The sequence below is a fragment of the Trichosurus vulpecula genome, chromosome 2 (genome assembly GCF_011100635.1).
Source record: "Trichosurus vulpecula isolate mTriVul1 chromosome 2, mTriVul1.pri, whole genome shotgun sequence".
Classification (NCBI taxonomy): domain Eukaryota; kingdom Metazoa; phylum Chordata; class Mammalia; order Diprotodontia; family Phalangeridae; genus Trichosurus; species Trichosurus vulpecula.
The window spans coordinates 357,910,166-357,924,162 of record NC_050574.1 but is presented as its reverse complement, the minus strand read 5'-3'; positions in this window follow the sequence as shown (position 1 = coordinate 357,924,162).

Sequence of the window (13,997 nt, the reverse complement as noted above, 5' to 3'; positions counted from 1 at the left end):
TGTTGTTCAATCCTGTCCAACTCTTTGTGACCCCATTTGGGATTTTCTTAGCAAATATACTAGAGTAGTTTGCCATTTCCTTCTCCAGTTCGCTTTACTGATGAGGAAACTGAAACAAACGGGGTCGAGTGACTTGCCCAGGGTCACACAGCTAGTAAGTATCTGAGGTCACATTTGAACTCAGGAAGATGAGTGAGTCTTCCTGACTCTAGGCCTGGCTCTCTATCCGTTACACCACCAACCATTGCCCCAACAATCTAATGTTTCATTCTCCAGTTTATCGGGTAAACTAACAGGAAGACGTTGTCAAGAGTTTCATAGGCAGGAATGAGTTGAAATCTGTATCGTTGAATGGAACTCAAAAAAAATTAAGTGATCATGCATCATTTCAAAGAATGCCTCTTGATATTAGCATGTCATTATTTGATAACTGAATCTATGTTTACCTTATTCATGCTATTCATGATTTTAAACAATTTGAACCCTATTACTCTCTCTCTCTCTCTCTCTCTCTCTCTCTCTCTCTCTCTCTCTCTCTGTTTCTCTCTGCCCAATGTGTCTGTCTTTCCTATCTTTTATATTTGTCAGCACAAACCCACTGTGACATTTTTTTTCTAATAGTCTTGGTTTATGTGAAAATTTCAAACCTGGCATGTGTATATTTTAAAAAATATTTTGATAATTATTTCAATATTATCAGCTTTCCTTGTTATCCTATATGTTTATTTCATGCATTTAAAAATATCATTCTAAGAAGCAACTTAGGGGCTCACAACAGGAAAGGTGTTAAGAACTTCTGTTTAGAGACTTTTATTTTAGATTTTCCTCAAAATTTCTAAATAAATTATTCACACATGATTTCTCTTTGTAAGAAACCATATTGTTTTTACCATTGTTACATTTCTTGAATGCTCAGTTGTCCTGCACTTCCTTATGTATTCCTTCCAGCTTCCCTGTAATGGGATGTGAGACTCACTAATCTATATTTCTTCAGATTCTCTTATGAGAGTGAGTATCATACTGGTGTTTTTTTTTAGATATACATTTTGTTAAAGGGAGAAAATCATGTAACCGTAAGGTCTCTTAGAGTTCCATGATTTTATTTTAGTGGTATTTATCTGATGAACTGAGGTTGAGAATTATCGAATGGGCAATGGAAGGCTACACAGAAGACAAAGAAAGACCACAATACAACATAAACAAAACATCATGCAGGTGAAGTGTTTATAAAAATTTTAATATAAATATAAATGCAGAACAAAAGATGGACCAATCACAAAGTAAAATCAGAGACAACCAATGCATACATAATATACATGTATCTCTGCCAGTCAGAAAATATCAAGAGGTTGCAAGGAAAATTTCCCAAAAAACTGAATGGATTCTAGTCATGGTTCCAACAATATAGTTGAGCATCTGACCTTATGAAAGCCACTTAAACTCTATCATCCTCCATGCTAACAATCTAAATATATTTGAGTCTCCATTATATTGAGTAGAACAGAATACATGGATAAGAATCATATAGGATGGGCAGCCAGGAATAGATTTAATCCATATGCCCAAATCAAGGAGATCCAAATCAAGGATTTGGAAACAAATCACAGTTTTATGAGGGAATTTAATTTCCAAGCATTGTCTCTAGCCCTACCCCACAAGCCCTTAAATGATGCAAAAATTGTTTTGATTTCCTAATGACATTGTAAATGAGCTTAGGGTGAAGTGTGACTTGGAGAGCAAGGACTGTCTTTGGCTGTTTTTTGTTTGTTTCATTTTGTTTTCTTTTGTTTTGTATCCCTAACCCTCAACAAAATGACTGGTACCAAGCAGGCACTTAATAAATGATTGTTGACAGATTGTGCCATTATTTTGGTGTTTCCTTCCTATATTTGTTTTCTCTGATATATGAACAGCTGGATGCCTCTTTGCGATCTCTGTTCAGTTCAGCACACTTCATCTGCTCTTTTCTGTTGGCACTTCCATAAGGCCTTGTACTTTAAACTGGATTCTATTTAAACATTACACACAGTACTTAGCATTAAGTTATAATTACAGTGAAATTTCTGCTAGAATCAATATTAAGTGTTCACCCAAACCATTGAATTTGACTTGATTAATGATTGCAATAGATTGATGTGAATTAAGAATGGCAGAACATTTAGAGACAGTGCAATTATCAGCTTTATTTCATTTTCACAGAATGTGCAATATCCTCAGAATTACCTCATCTGGGACTTTCTCAGTGGTCAGTTGACCTTGGACTTATCAGTTAGGTGCCTTAAGCATTGATCAAAACCACTAGGGCAAACTGTTTCTCCCTAGGTCTCTCCATTGATTAAGATGTCCACATGAATGAATCCAAATTTCCAAAGAATGATTTGACTTATTAAATGAATCTCACAATGTGTCCTGATATCTCTAACCTTCTTTCTGACATTTCATTTGCTCATATATGATAAGAATATGGGCATGTATGCATTCATCAAATGTTTGATATAAAATATGTAATACATGTTCATAGTTCTATTGCTATAAAGGACTCTAAATGCAATTTAGTCCAATTCCTTCATTTTAGTGATGAGGAAACTGAGGCCCAGAGAAGTTAAGTAATAAAAAAATAATAATATTATTACTTATATAGCACCTACTATGCACCAAGCATTATTTCATTTGATCTTCACAACAACCCTGGGAGACAGGTGCTATTATTATCTCCATTTTACAAATGAAGAAACCGAGGCAAACCCAGAGAAGTTAAGCAAACAGAGGTTAAGACTCCCCCAAGGTCACATAGGCAGCAATGTTTAAAGGCATTATTTGAACCCAGGTTCTCAGAGAGTTAACACTCTTTCCACTACTTTCCATACCCTGAAGGCAGAGGGGGAGATCAGTTTTATTGCTGAGCCACTCCTAGCTGGATTCAAAGCAATTTTCAGCTGTAAACTAAAATTTCAGCAGCACTTACCTTATCTAATAAAAGCAGGACAGGGGTGAACTGGTGTGTGCGCTCTGCCTGTCTCTAGCCTTGAGAACTGGTATGGCCTAGAGAAACACAATTGTGTGTGTATTTGACTTAGACAATTACATTTGTCCTTTCTTTCTCAAAGGCCAGGAGAGAAGTTGGCTGCTTGATTACAATGGATAAATTAAATAGATGGGGGTTTTGATTCAAGCTTTCTTCAGAGCTGAACAATTTTATTTTTTTTTCTAGAAAGGGGAAAAACGCAGGAAAGGAAATCTACTTGTTAGTTTAAAAAGAAGATGAACTACAGACTTGATGTATTATACACATAACCAGCTTTACCTTGCACCTTGACAGGCACTTTTCAGGAAATGCAAACCACACTGGTTGGTGCTCTTATGGTCCTCCTTTTCTTCTGACACTCACTATGACAAAAATGGGAAATATCCATTGTGAAGCAAATGTCGATTGGTATATGAGATATGAAGAGGTAGTTTAAAGAATATCCATGCACAAATATCATCAGCTGCTTTCCCAGCCAAAATTAACAAACTTTCCATTGAACTTATGTTCACCTTGGAGCCAATGAATCACTGGGTCAAGGAGGGAAGAAGTACTACTGATACCTGTAAAAATGCTGCTAAGGCAATCTCAGGGAATTCACTACAATCTTATTACTCCAAACCCTACCTAGAGCACAATTCATAATGATTATGAGATGTGAAGTGAATTTTTTTTCATTATCATCTATTCATTTACTGAAACAAGGATCTCTCTAACTTGAACAGTCTCTCTACTGTTAAAAATGGCTACAAATACATGTATCTTTTGTGATTCTTTCCCTTGTCTTTCTATAAACCATCCACAGAGGATCTACACAGTATTCTGGGGGACCTTCTGCTGGATATTTTGTATTATCTATGGAGGACAAAGAGCTACTAAGCAAATTAATAGAGCAAACACAATAATAGGTAGTTAACCTTTATTTGTCACTTCAAGGCTTTCAAATCACTTTATACATAGTACCTCATTTGGTTCTCACAAGTTTGATGCTATTTTTAATTTCATTTTATGGGTAAAGAAACTGAACCTGAAAGAGGTTAAGTGAATTGTTCGAGGTCACACAGTTGGTAACTGGGTCTGAGATAGGATTTGAACTCAGATTATCCTTACTCCAATTCTGACATTTTATATGCTATGCCACCTGGCTGCCTCGAAACATGACCACAGCATTATGGTTAGCCTATTGAAAGCACAATGCTTTTAAGTGATAAAAGCATCATTTTTGAACAGGAGAAATGTCAAGATTATCATTATTTCTATCAATTCATTGAAAATGGTCCAAAAGAATTTCTATTCAGAAAAATATTATTGGTTACTAAAAATGACACCTTAGATTTTTTAATATAATGAAATAGTAGGAACTTATGTATCTATAATATTTTAAGTATTTCACAGTACTTTAATCACAAGCCTGTGAGGAAAGCAATGAAAGTATTATGATTCCTATTTCACACATGAGGGAATCTGAGCGCTTGAAAAATAGTAAGCATTTTATATATGCTTTTTAACTGACTGATTGACTAATTGACTGAGTCACAAAAAGTGACTTGGCCTAGGTCACATAGCTAATAACCATCAGAGTCAAGACTTGAACTTGAGTCTTTTTATTCCAAAATGAATGTTCTTTGCACTAACCCTAGACCTCTTAACCTCATGTCCCCTGAACCCTAAGGGGTCCGTTACTTAGCCAGGGAAAATTATACCTTTATTTTCACTAACCTCTAACTACAATGTAGCATTTCCTTCAATTATGAGGTTGTTTGTTTGTTTGTTTTTTAAGATAAATATTATTCTGAGCAAGGATCCATAGTCTTCACCAGACTGCCATAGGTCCATGATATAGAAGAAGAATAAAAGTGGGGGGGCAAGTTAATATCCCTGAACTACAGCATAAAGTCTCCTATGAAATATAGTATATTTTCAAAGAAATAATTGAAACTTTTGCAAAATTCATACAAACATTTTCCCATTATTATTCTAAATTAGTCAAGTTTTACAAAAATTGGTTTCTGAAAAATCAGATGGGAAAAAGATGATCATTCCATTATATCAGCTTTTCTGGTGCAACCGAGAAATCATTTCTATATAAAAATATATACCTCCCAATGGAGGAAGTTAAAAACTTTTTTTTTAATGACATTCTGAGAATTGTAGTACTTCCCAATTAGAGCAAAATACAAACCAACTTTCCAGACCTACATGTATACCTTGGCTATGATTCAGACTTACATAAGCTTAGTCAAATCAAACCTATGGGTCTGTTGATTTTTGGAAATCTCTCATAGAGGAGGGATGGTTATATACACATGTATACACTTAAACATTGTTATGTTTGTGTACTTGTATATATATATATATATATATGTATGTATGTATGTATGTCTATCTATACTTTTAGATACATATTATAGGTATAAGTTCACTATGGTTTGAGCAGCATGTTGTAATGAGAAGAACACAAGAGAGTTAGATCTGAAGTCAAAAGATTTTGAAACCTGTCCTTGCTACTTGTTACCTCTGTGACCTTAAACAAGTCATTTTCAAGTTCTGGGCTTCAATTTTCAGATCTGTGAAATAAAATTTTCAGGTCTATAAAATAACAAAAAGAGGTTGAATTAAATGAACTAACATCTGTTCCAGCTCTAAAGCCTGTGAGATGATCATTGTTAAGTACTATATGCCTACATAGGCATCTATAGAGCATAGGCTAATTGTGTCCATGTTATATACATCAATCCCATGGATAGCAGTCTATTACGTACACATTCAGAAAAGGTACCTTTAAAAATAGATTTGTGTAATCCTTTGCATTGCTTGTCTTTTGGGTATGTAAAAAAATGGGACTGCAGTTTTAAAAGTTAAGACTCCTCTTTTTTTTTTTAATTCCTTACCTTCCATCAGACAGAAAGGCTTTCTTTTTGAGTACTGAATCCTTCTTTGAAATATAGGAAATGGAAAATATGCTAAATGGGACACTTATACAAGGTCAAACAACTTGATAAATATCCTTACTTCAGAGAACCAAAGAGGCATTGTATTTCAAGTAACTAGAAAAAGGACATAGTGACTCTACTGTGAATGAGTATTGTCTGCTGTGAGGTGAACCATGTCCAGAGGTACTGAGAGGGAGGCAGCTGACCTCCTTGACTGAAAACTACATTGATCTGTACTTTGTTCCAATGAGCAATGCTTTCTGCAAGACTGATAGACTATATCTACTTCTTGGATCACTGGGTAATCCTAGGGGTTGGGGACCAAAACCTAAGTATTTCAACATGACTCTTTTTTCCTTCTAAAGATTTAGGAGATTAAAAAGTAGTAAGCATATTTTCCTTTTCTCACTTCCCATACCCACCTCATCAGCTTTCCATCTATTTCAGTTGGGAAAAGGTCTCTATCGTGATAGGGTCTCCAATTCCTCAGAGGCTGAGGTTGTTTCCAGATTCAGAGTCATACAAGGTAGTTAAAATAGATGAGTCTCTTTTGGAGAAAGTTTTGTTTATTAAATGGGCTTTGCAGTTTTCAGAAAAGAACACATTTTACCCTCTTCTTGGTATTTAAATATGAACCCATTATGTTACCTGTCTCCAGTACCTATAACATATGTCTGTGTGTGTAATGTGTGTGTAATTTATTTATATATACATAAATATATATGTACATACATATACATATCGACTTGTGCGTATATGTACACATATACAGTGTAATAGACCACACAGAACTTCTCAATAAGTATGTATATACTTGTTGAGTGTGTGTATATATATATATATATATATATATGTTTGTGTGTATAGGTGTTATATGCATATGTATATAGGTGTGTATAGGTATATATGTATATATGTGTGTGTATATATATACCTGTGCACATACATAAACATATGCATGTGTGTATATTGTATGTATGTGCGTGGATACATATGTTGTCCATCAGATTGCATAGCATAGTCTTTACAATAGGCATTCTTCACCCACTTAAAGTTTATGATCCTCCAGAGGACAATGTAAAAATTCAATAGTGGGCATGAACAGGTTACAACATATTAAAAACTAGGAATTACATAAAAGAAGCTGTGCAAAGCATCTTATCAAAGAAATAAATGTATGACTGAAGAATAAGATGGTCTGGGTTTTTATGAAGAACAAGGGATTAACCAATGAATGAATGAAAAAATTAACATAAATAATAAAAATGTTTACAGTATGCCAAATACTGTACTTGAGGTCCAAATGAAAAAGAGAGATAGAGCATGCCCTCAAGGGGCTAAAATATTAATGGGGAAACAGCACATATAGAAGAGTAGTGGCTAGGGAAAGATGTTTTGGTCTGGATATAGTGTTGGTTGATGGGTGGAGTCATAGGACAATCAATTTATAAGAACTTTCCAGAAGCAATGATAACTTTGATTTGATAATAGCTCCCAAAGTAAGTAGGGAAAAACTAGGGGTGGTAGGTATCGTGGGAAGATGGTTAGGGTAAAACATGATTGGGTATTGGGAACTGTTTGGATACAGCCGAGACAGCTCAGACCAGGGGTAAGACATCTATCAGAATTAGCCCCAAGGTACTAGAGTGGCAGAGCAAGAAGATGACTAGGCCATACTTCCACAATAGCCTTCAAATAAAAGCCTTCAAAAAAGCCTTCCAGCTCTAGTATTCTATAGTTTTCAGTTTGTCTAAAAAAAGAGGATAGGGAAGAGACCAAGATCCCCCTACACACACACTGCCTGTGGGCACACACACCTAATCCTACCCCTATGAAATTATTTGGGAGCAATGATAAGACATACACTATGTTTTCATTGGGCTTAGAGTATCAAAAATGTTTATGATGGTGACAGGAAAGTCATATATAATAGTACCACAGAAGGAGAAAATACTGATATACCCAAGAAGACTATTGGGGGTATTCAATAAAAAGCACTTTTCTTTGCTCATAAAACCAAGACTTAAAAATATTTTACTTGATTTTGTAAATACCAGATTTTAAGCAGGAAGGTACTAACAGAAAATCTTTGAACAAGTCCCGGTCCCTTCCTAATATAAAGTGAACATCTTCAAAGGAGAATATGGACTTTATTTTAGTTTAAGTGAAAAAAAAGAATAACAAGTCACATATTTTTCTTTGAGTATACAAAATCTTACAGCTGGCTACAAAGATGAGCAAAGAATTTAGATATACAAGCTACTAAACCATATTACAAAGTATTCTAAACCAGGAAGAAAATATTTAGACAAACCTTGTTAAAATGAAATTTAGTCTGGATGTAATGAAACAGAGCAATGTATTCTTCTACTGCATTCTATGCTGTCATATTACCAGCACATATGGATTAGCTGGGAAAAAGTAATAAGCTAAATTGCTTAGCAAAGAGTCTCGCACACAGTAGTCACTTTATATTGACTGACTATGAAACTTGGGTTTTTATCTTGGGTTTTTACCGAGCTCAGTGGTTTCTCATCAGAAGCAAATTGAATACAGGAGGCTCTGCTGGGATTCTAAACAAAGGTTCAACAAGGGTCTGCTGCTTTAATGTCTAACAAGCCACCCCTCTATACTCTCTTGGCCCCTCACTTCAGTCATTACTGTATATTGTGTCATTCCCATTATCTCCCTTCTCCACTTCTGATCCAGGGCTGCTAAATGAGTGCTGGGGAACATTGTTAAATCATGCCAGTTTTATTGATTCCCTATCTCATTCTATAAACGGTATTCCAAACCTTTTTGTTCTCTCAATCACCCCCAAAAACCCCCACCCCTGTTTACAGCTGATCCACTAGGATGAATATGAGTGCCCTTCATCCTTTCCACCCCAACCCCAATTTCATTCCACAAAAATTTTCAGCATCGTCATTCATCTATCTCTCCTACCTTTGGTATAAAGGGAAAATAAAATTAACGTAACTGTATTCCTAAGCAATGTTCGATCTCATTCCCTCCCACACCCTCTCGCAATCACCCCCTCCCTTTATCTCTCTCTGTCTCTCTGTCTCTCTCTGTCTCTCTCTCTCTCTCTCTCTCTCTTCCCCCCCACCCTCTCTCCCTCCCTCCCTCCCTCTCTCTCTCCATAATACTTGCTGGCATTTATATTTATGTTTTTCTCTATTGGTAAGAGGAGTGGTGGGAAATGCAATTTTTCACGGATGATGAGAGGGACTGAAAAAGGATCATGGGAGACTGAAGCCTGGCAGAAGAGGAGAAACCTGTGAAGTTTTACTCTCTCATGAAGAGGAGAGAGCCACAGAGTGAGCTGATCTCAAAGTAAGATATGGCTACTATGACTTAATATAGTCATGAGCAGTTGCAGCCTTGTCTAAGGATAAGAATTTCTTATTTGCTTAGATGAACCTATTTGTCATACTGTGGGAAATGATGATGTTACTGCCTCTTCTCTCTCTCCCTGGTCTCATCACTGCATAACCAACTGAAATTCCTACCCTGAAGAGTTTTCTCTTTCTATTTCATTTATCATATTTATTTATCTTCTATTAAAAATTTGTACCTTCAGACAGACGTAAACTAATCTTGTTGCATTCTGAGTGAATATATGAAAAAGTGAACTATGCTAAGGAAGAAAGGTCAAAAGAGAATCTGAGACCATCACTTTAAAGTTAATCATGAGTTTGTATTAAGGTCCCTGGCTGATTTCATAAAGACAGACTTTATAACTTTTTAAGTTTAAGTTTTTTTAAAAAAAATAGCATTATCTCATTTGATCTTAAAAATATCCCTATGAGGTAGATATTACTATTTATATTTTAGAAATAATAGAACTGAGCCTCAGAGAGGCTTAGTAACTAGACCATTCTCCAGTGTCAGAGGCAAGATTCAAACACAGTTCTCTAATCAGTGCCATTTCAGAACACTTTCTACCATGCTATTCTATTTGTCATTAGCTGTAAACATTCTCAATTGTTCCAGGATAGTCCTACATCTTTCCAATTCTGAAGGATATTTTCCTTTAACCCTTATACCATAGGCCAGTCATCATATATTTTGTTTACTTTTGCTTCCATATTAAAAAAAAAGACACCTAGACCTATTACCAAACTTACTTCGCCATTCATTCAATCCTCAGGCTCTTAGAATTTGTCTTCAATGCCTATTACTCTATTGAAACTGCTCTCTCCAAGCAATGACCTCCCAATTACCAAATTTGATGGACTTGCTCCTTTCCTTATGCCCCTTAGGCTTTTTTCCAATATTAACATTGCTGGATTCAGAGACATCAGAGTTTCTCCTTTTGACTCTCACTTTTCAAAGTCCTCTTCTTTTACTGATCTCATACAGTTAATCAAAGTTCTTTGTCAATTTCTTCTCCCTCTAGACTGTATCCCTTTTAAATGTTATTCACTCTCATGGCTGCACTCATGTAGATGAATCCCAAATAATTGTTTCCAATCTTTCCCTGTTACAACTCCTAGCTAGGAATCTTCAAATGTTATCCTCCACCTGCATATTAACTACTACTTCAAACTCAACATGTTCCATATCAAGCTTATTTTCTTTCCCTCTGACAACAGATTTATGACAGAGAATTTATTTCCTTTCCCAGCCCCCAATTACATTTCCAGAAAACATGGCATTGTTGTTACCTAGTAGGTGAGTCATTGAATTATCCTCAGGGAAGAGTATGAAATGTGTATTTTTGTTAAATGTGATTTTCAAGGTGAGAGAAGGAGGAAAGGGAGACAAGAAGAATCTCTCAATTTCTCAGCCTATGTGACCAACATAGAAACTTTTCATTCTACTCATAGAAGAGCCAGTGAATGCAAACAGGGAGGAGCAAGTGGGGACCGGTCTAGACCAGCTGACGAATGAGGAAGGTAGAGAGGTAGGATTGCTATTCCTGAAGCCCTCAAAGTGGAAAAAAAATGTCTAGCTTCCACTCACTGTTGTGTGGCACTCACATTTCTCCCTTTTTATGCTGAGAGCTACAACATTTATAATCATATATTTTTCCTCTATCTTCTGACTTGGAGGTAGGGGAAAAAGAAGACAAGTCTACTTTTTCTTGCTGCAGGTTTGGGAATATAGAATGAATGATAGGCCTTATGCCATTTTGATACCAAATACACCATTGATTTGATATTAATGTGCTTATGTTTATTCATTCACTTTGACTTAATATTTTTTCTAAAATAATGACATTTCTTTTTTATAAATTAAGATTTTTTTTATTTTTTAGTTTACAACATTCAGTTCCACATGATTTTGAGTTCCAGATTTTCTTCCCCCCTCCCCCGCTTCCTCCCCAAGACAGCATGGAATCTGATATATCTTGTACTTATAACATCGCATTAAACCTATTTACACAATAGTCAAGTTGTAATGAAGAATTATGACTAATGGAATCAATCATGAGAAAGAAGAAACAACAAAAAAAGAAAAGAGAAAAAAAAAAGGAGAGCAAACAGTTTGCCTCAATCTGCATTCAGACTCCATAGTACTTTCTCTGGATGTAGATTGCCCTCTCCATCATAAGTCCTTTGGAGGTGGCTTTGAGACTTGTATGGCTGAGAAGAGCGAGGTCTTTCAAGGGTAATCATCACAGAATCCATATATCTGTGGTTGTATATAATGTTCTCCTAGTTCTGCTCCACTCACTCAGCATTATATGGTGTAGGTTTTTTCCAGGTTATTAGGAAGTCTGTATCTTCCCCATTTCTTATAGAACAATAATATTCCATTACATTCATATACCACAACTTGTTCAGCCGTTCCCCAGTTGATAGGCATCCCCTTGATTTCCAATTCTTTGCTACTACAAAAAGAGCTGCTATAAATACTTTTGTACATGTGGGTCTTTTCTCATTTGTGTAATCTGTTTGGGATACAGCCCTAGAAATGGTATTGCTGGGTCAAAGGGTATGAACAATTTATAGCCCTTTGGGCATAGTTCCAAATTGCTCTCCAGAATGGTTGGATCAGTTCACAACCCCACCAGCAATGTAACAGTGTTCCAATTTTCTCACATCCTCTCCAGCATTTATCGTTTTCTTGTTTTATCATTTTAGCCAATCTGACAGGAGAGATGTAGTACCTAAGAGTTATTTTGGTTTTCATTTCTCTAATCAGTAGTGATTTTGAGCATTTTTTCATATGCCTATCAATATCTTTAATTTCTTTCTCTGAAAACTACCTGTTCATATCCTTTGACTATTTCTCAGTTGGGGAATGACTTGTATTTCTATGTATTTGGCTCAGTTCCCTGTGTATTTTAGAGATAAGGCCTTTATCAGAGGCACTGGTTGTAAAGATTTTCTCCCAATTTTCTGCTTCCTTCCTAATCGTTGTTGTATTGGATGTTTTTTTACAAAACTTTTTCAATTTAACGTAATGAAATTATCCATTTTGCATTTTGTAATGTGCTCTATCTCTTGTTGTGTCATGAATTACTGCATTTCCCATAAATCTGATAGGTAAATTATTCCTTGCTGTCCCCAATTGCTTATAGTATCAGCCTTTATTCCTAAATCATGAACCCATTTTGACTTTATTTAGGTACACAGTGTAAGATATTGACCTATGCCCACTTTCTGCCCTACCATTTTCCAATTTTCCCAGCAGTTTTTGTGAAATAGTGAATTCTTAGTCCAGAAGCTGGATTCTTTGGGTTTATCAAAGAGTAGATTACTGTAGTCATTAACTACTGCATCTTGTGTACCTAACGTATTCCACTGATCCATGCCTCTGCTTCTTAGCCTGTACCAATTAGTTTTGATGGCTGCTGCTTTATAATACAATTTAGTATCTGGTATGGCTAGGCCACCTTCCCTAGCATTTCTTTTCATTAATTGCGTAGATATTCTAGACTTCTTGTTCTTCCAGATGAATTTTATTATTACTTTATCCAGCAATGTAAAATAATTTTTGGTAGTTTGATTGATATGGCTCTGAATAAGTAAATTAATATAGGTAAAATTGTCATTTTTATTATATTAGTTCAGCCTAACCATGAGCAACTGATATTTTTCCATTTATTTAGATCTGACTTTATTTGTGTGAAAACTGTTTCATAATTATGTTCATATAGCCCTGGTTTTGTCTCGGCAGGTAGACTCCCAAATTTTTTATAGTGTCTACAGTAAATTTAAACGGAATTTCTCTTTCTATCTCTTGATGTTGGGCTTTGTTGGTAATGTATAGGAATGCTGAGGATTTTTTTGTGGTTTATTTTTTTTCCTGCAACTTTGTTAAAGTTGTTTAATTTTTCAAGTATTTCTTTTTTTTTTTTGCTTGATTCTCTAGGATTTTCTAAGTAAATCATCATATCATCTGCAAAAAAGTGATAATTTAGTTTCTTCTTTGACTATTCTAATTCCTACAATTTCTTTTTCTTTTCTTATTGCAACAGCTAACATTTCTAATACTAAATTGAATAATAGGGGTGATAATGGACAACCTTGTTTCACCGCTGATCTTATTGGGAATGCATATAGCTTATCCCCATTACAAAATAATGTTTGTTGACAGTTTTAGGTAGATGCTATTGATAATTTTATGGAAGGCTCCATTTATTCCTATGTTTTCTAGTGTTTTTAATAGGAATGGGTGTTGTATTTCACCAAAGGCTTTTTCTGCATCTATTGAGATGATCATATGATTTCTGCTACTTTTGTTGTTGATGTGATCGATTATGCTGATAGTTTTCCTAATATTGGACCACTGTTGCATTCCTAGAATAAACCCAACCTAGTCATAGTGTATTATTCTTATGATAAGTTGCTGCAATCTTTTTGCTAATATTTTATTTAAAATTTTTCAGCAATATTCATTAGGGAAATTGGTCTATAATTTTCTTTCTCTGCTTTGACTCTTCCTGGTTTAGGCATTAGTACTATATTTGTTTCATAAAAAGAATTTAGTGGGACTCCTTTTTCACCTATTTTGCCAAATAGTCTATAAAATATAGGAATTAATTGTTCTTTAAATGTATGATAGAATTCACATGTAAAACCATC